Raw genomic sequence first — 6,172 nt, forward strand, 5'->3', positions numbered from 1 at the left:
TGGGGAATCTTCAGCAAATTGATTGTTTTTTTTTTTTAAAGATTTAATTTATTTATTCATGAGACAGAGAGAGAGAGGCAGAGACATAGGCAGAGGGAGAAGCAGGCTCCATGCAGGGAGCCCGATGTGGGGCTTGATCCTAGGTCTCCAGGATCAGGCCCTGGGCTGAAGGCTGAGCTAAACCGCTGAGCCACCCGGGCTGCCCAAATTGATTGTTTTGAAGCCACAAACCATGATGAGAATTCATGAATTGCAGAAGAGGTCCAAGACTGAGTTTTAGCTGTGCCAAATCAGATAAGGAGGACCCAGAAGAAGACTGGGAAGGAATGTAGTGATATAGTACGAAGTTGGGAGGGAGGTGTGTGTGTGGAGGGGTGGGAATGCAGTATGGGGTTCCAGAAGCCAAGTAAGGAAACTTTTCAAAGACTTTTAACTGTGTTAAATCCTGCTGATAGTTCTGATGAACATTGAGAATTGACCCTTGGATTTGTCAATGTGGAGGTCATTGGTGACTTTAACAAGAATGATTTCTCTGGAGTGGTGGAGAAAGAAACCTGATTGGAGTGGGTTTGAGAGAATAGAAGAATATTTAGAGACAGTGAGTAAGATGACTTTTTCAAGGAGTTCTGGCATAAAGAGGAGCAGAGATTAAGAGATTGGGGGTTCAAATATGAGAGAAGTTGTAGCATCATATGCTATTTAGGACCATACATTAGAGCAAAAAATGACGATGTAGTAGAAAAAAAGATAATTGCTAGAGTGAGAGAGTGCTTTTCTTGAGTAGACAAGCAGGAATGGTGTTCAGTACTCAATGGGGAGGAATTGGCTCTGGACAGAGTTCATTCAGGAGAACAGAGGGAAGTACAGCTAGACAGCTACAAGTAGGCTAGGGAGTTTTGGGGGGAGGATGTGGAAATGCTCTTCTGGTCACATTTATTGTCTGCATGAAAAATGAAGCATCATTAGCTGAGAGAGAGTAAGGAAGAAGGTATTGGAAGCACAAGAGAGGGAAAGAGGTATAAGAATGAATGGGCTTGGGAAGGGGAGTAGAAGGGGTAGTAGAATTGCAGTTCTGTCTTGAGGTTGGGATCCAGCCATGGATTTCAAGTAAAACAAGTCAACATGGATGTGTATTTTCTCCAATTGCAACCAGCGGCTCAGGCTTAGTATAGTCAGTCCAGTAGTAATCAGTGGGATTTAACCTGGGAAGAGGAGACAGGAGGAAGGGAGCTGAGGGTGAATGCAGAGGGATGATCAAAAGGATAGATCATGACCTTTCAGTCCAGTGCAGTGGAGCTGAGGAATTGTTGGCAGCAGAGGGAAAGAGTGGGAGGTGATAGCTGGAGAGTGAGATGTCGGCAACCGAGATTACGGAAAGGGTGCAGCCATTGGTAGTAATAATATCCAGGATGTCATGAGGGAATACATGGCTGAGGTAGGTTGCAGTGTGAGATCATTAAAGGAGAGACTATCAAAGAACTAAGAAGCTGCCGGAATGAAAGAATCTCTACATAGCTATTAAAACCACTAGATTTAAAAAAATAATCAAAAAATAAAATCATTAGACTTATGGCAGGGATAGTGTTGCACTGGGACGGTGAGCAGAGCTGAAATACTCAGTGAGTAAGGAAGTGACTGCCACCGGGAGGGGTGGGTTTCAAGGGCTGATGGGAGGATGGGTGACCTGGAAGTAGCAGCAAGAGTTAGGACGCCTCCACCACCTCCAGGCACTGAGAGGTGAGGGGTGCAGTTGAGGGAGTCTAGTGACCACTAGAGGGGGATGTGTTCAGGATGGTGTTTAGATCTCAGAGTGTCCTGGTCCTTTGGAACTAGATCACCTGAAGAGCTTTTATTTTCATTTCATTTCATTTTTTTAAGAGATTTTAAAATAATACAGATGTCTGGTGCCATCCCAGACCATTTAAGTAGGAATCTCTGAACATGTACGAGAGTCCCTGTTTCCTCACATCTGTCCAACGTTTGGTGTTATTAGATGTTTTGATTTTTGTACATCCCAGGTGTGGACAATGGTATCTCCTGGTTGTCTAAATCTGTATTTTCCCATATCCTAATGAGGATCCATTCCTTATATGTTTGATATATTTACTTTCCTGTTGTCCATCTCTTTATATCCTTTGCTAATCTCCCCGCATTGAGTTTGTTAGTCATTTTCCTATTGATTTGTAAGAACTCATTATATACTTTAGATATTAATCCTTTTGTAGTTATATGTGTTGCAAATATCTTTTCCCTGAATGCAGCTAGTCTTTTTTTTTGTTCAGCAGATTTAGATTTTAATATAAATATTTAAGTTATCAATTTTATTTCTAGCAGTTTGTATATTTTATGATATAATTTTCATATAAATTGTTTTAAAGCTCTTGCTAGACACAAATATTTATTGATTGATTTTCCAGGGAAAGAGAAAGGCAGTATGTTAAAAAGTAAAAAGCATCAAAATAATGTTTTGCTTCTGTCTGTATTGGGATGGTACATTTGCCATCCTTAGACTGTTATTTTACTTACCCCACTATGACATTTTTAAAAAGATTTTATTTATTTATTTGAGAGAGGGAGAGAAAGAGAGAGAGCAGGGGAAGAAGCAGAGGGAGAGGGATAAGCAGATTCTGCATGGAACATAGAGCCTGATGTGGGGCTCAATCCCACAACTCTGAGATCATGACCTGAGCAGAAATCACGAGTCAGATGCTTAACCAACTGTGCCACCCAGGCACCTCGACACTGTTATATTTTTTAAAAATAAGACCAATGCATATACACATTAAAAAATTAAAGGACATTAAAAAGGACAAAAGAGCATAAAATGGTGCAAAAAATTTCTCTCTTTTGGTTCTGCTCAAAGTATACATAATAAAAAACTATGCATATAGCAGCATACTATGTAGACCCTTGTGTCAGTGTCCTGTGGCTGTCATAACAAATTCCCATAAACTGGTGGCTTACAATAACAGAGAGAGATTCATTCTCTCACAGTTCTGGAGGCCAGATGTCCAAAATCAAGGTGCTGGCAGGGCTGTTGGCCTCTGATGGTCCCAGACATTCCTTGGCTTGTAGCTGCTGTGCTCCAATCTCTGCTGGTTTCCCAGCCTGTCCTCTCTCTCTCTGTCTCTCCTGCGGGTGTGTGTCTTGTAGAGACACACGGTGTCTTCCAAGGTGGCCTGGTGGAGTGCTGAAGCACACAGATGCTGGGGACAGATCTTATCTGGGTTAAGGCCCCAGGCCTGGTACGCACAACCTAGGGCACTTACCTGTTGCTCCTTCTGCAGTTTAAGTGGAGATAATGATAGTACATATCTCACAGCACCTTTATGAGGGTTAAGTGAATTAATATTTGTAAAGTACTCAGAACAATGCCTGGCAAGAAGATAACCTAAGTAAATATCTCACAGATATTTACACAGATATTTATTGATTTACAATCAATTATATTGATTTTATGCAAATAATATCATGCTTTCCACACATTTCTGCTCTTTTTTTTTTTTTCCACTTAAAAGTACATTTTGGGACCCCTGGGTGGCTCAGCGGTTGAGCATCTGCCTTTGGCTCAGGTCAGGATCCCGGGGTCCTGGGATCGAGTCCCACATCGGGCTCCTGTGGGGAGCCTGCTTCTCCCTCTGCCTATGTCTCTGCCTCTCTCTCTGTGTGTCTCTCATGAATGAATGAATGAATGAATGAATGAATAAATAAAATCTTTTTTAAAAAAAGGACACCCTGACATCTTTCTACCTCAACATGTAAAAATGTAAGGCTTGTCTAGAATTCCAAAGCTCCTCACTATAATAACTTCTCTTCTGTGTCAAGCACTATTTTAGTCACTTTATATTCATCATCTTCCCTAAAAGTCACAAGTACTCCCAGTTTGGAGAAACGGAGACTCTCTGAGGTTAAGCAATTTGCCCAAGACCGCACAGCTGGAACTTGGTATTGTGAGTTCAGTCTAGTACTGTCTGTTCCACTGCCATCCTGTCTCTGTATAACCTGAATCCTGTGGGTTTTATCACCTCCCTAAGGACATTTCTCAGAATTATAACAGCCTCAACAGGAATAGTCAGTCGCCTTGTTCTCGAAAGCCAGCATTATGAAATGTCCTTATGAGCAGTTGTTAAATCATTCTACGATGTGACCAAATCTGCAGTGATGTGTCTGTGTGTGTGTGTGTGTGTGTGCACGTGTGTTGTGTATGTAAATATGTGTGCGTGTTGTCTTAAAGACTTCGGTCCAGTGTTGCTGAGATTCCCTTAAAACCCCAGCTGGCCCCTTTCTCCTCTGCCTGGTTCACAAAGCTGGTTTCCCAGAGTCACAGATACCTGCTGCTCCCTAGCTGTTGCTTTTGCTGGCCCACCAGATCCCTCCACCCCTTGCTGGCCCTCCCCAGGCCGGAGAAGACTTCCTGTTATGGTCAATGAGTAAGAATGAATAGTAAGAAAGCTAGCCTTTCCCTTCCTCCAGAAAGCAGAAGTGATTCTTACCCAAACATCTCACTTTATTACAGGCCAAAGTATAGGTTTTTTTTTTTTTAAGATTTTATTTATTCATGAGAGACACAGAGGGAGAGGCAGAGACATAGGCAGAGGGAGAAGCAGGCTCCCCAAAGGGAGCCTGATGCAGGACTCAATCTTGGGACCCCAGGATCATGACCTGAGCCAAAGGCAGATGTTCAGCCGCTGAGCCACCCAGGTGCCCCCAAACTGCAAGGTCTTAACTTGTTTTTTGGAAAGATGAGGTAATGCTAGACAGCAGGATTGATTATAGAATGATTGTTCAACTAATATGTTCAGTTCTTTACAGGCTCTTGATTAAGTGGAAAGTCTTGGGTATCCTGGCTGCCTGAAGTGTCTGGTTAGCTGGACACTTTCTTTTTGTATCAACCTTTGTTGATTGTTCTAAAATTATTCTAAATGGCCTTTAGAAAATTGATTTTCATTTAGTCCTGCAGCATGTCAGTGTCATTTATTATTCTAGAATTAAGAATTAATGCATCTCAGGGTCCCTGAGTGGCTCAGTCAGTTAAGCATCAGCCTTCAACTCAGGTCATGATCTCAGGGTCCTGGGATCGAGTCCCACACTGGGCTTTCTGCTCAGCAGGGAGTCTGCTTCTGCCTCTCCATCTGCCCCCTATTCATGCTCGCTCTCTCTTTCTCATATAAATCAACAAAAATCTTCTTAAAAACAAAAAAAGAATTAATGCATCTCTTGACCCTTACTAGCTCTGTGACTTTGGGCAAATTCTGCAGCCTTTAATGCTTTGTTTCCTCATCTACAAAATGGGCACAATCATAATATCTACTTCGAAGACTCGTTATCACCATCAAATGCAATAATGGCATATAAAGCCAATAACACAGTGTGTGACACACAATGAAAGCCCAATCAACGTGATTAATAGTAAATAATAATAATAATAATAATAATAATTATTATTATTATTATTATTAGTGGATCTGGGCTGCTGAAGTGGCTCAGTGGTTGAGTGTCTGCCTTTGGCTCAGGGCATGATCCTGGGGTCCAGGGATCGAGTCCTGCATTGGGCTCCCTGCAGGCAGCCTGCTTCTCCCCCTGCTTGTGTCTCTGCCTCTGTCTCTGTGTCTCTCATGAATAAATAAATAAAATCTTTTTTAAAAAAAAAGAATTAATGGATCTAATAATACCAAACGTTGGTCAGAACATGGGGGGGGGGAAGAACATGGGGAAAGAGGATGCAACTTCCCCCAGGTGTGGCTATGTACACACATATCAACTACTAAAATCTCCTTGAAAGTTGATTTTTCCAAAAAACAAATCCTGGACCTAAGCTTATTTTACTTGGAGGCATGGCACCTCATCCAGCTAAAAGCATGCTCCAAAATTGCTTGATAGGGGTGGTTGCAATTCTTTTGGAAATGTTAAATCCGCTGCCAATAGAAAACAGGCAATGTTCATTCAATAACTACCCTGGTGACAATGTAACATTCCTGCTGCAAACTCTTACAGATCAGTCTCACCTTAGAAAAACCATTTTTCTTCACCTGGTCCTAACCTGTGCGCTCCTACGAGTTTAAAAACTGGTCCGCAGCCGCTCAAACCTTGCTGACCCACCTGCGTTTCAGGGGACCTTTGAAAAGGAAATCCCTACGCAGGGGTAATTCCAGGAAGGCTCAACAGATGGCAC

Source organism: Canis lupus, chromosome 3, assembly GCF_011100685.1.
Source record: "Canis lupus familiaris isolate Mischka breed German Shepherd chromosome 3, alternate assembly UU_Cfam_GSD_1.0, whole genome shotgun sequence".
In the NCBI taxonomy this organism is placed as follows: domain Eukaryota; kingdom Metazoa; phylum Chordata; class Mammalia; order Carnivora; family Canidae; genus Canis; species Canis lupus.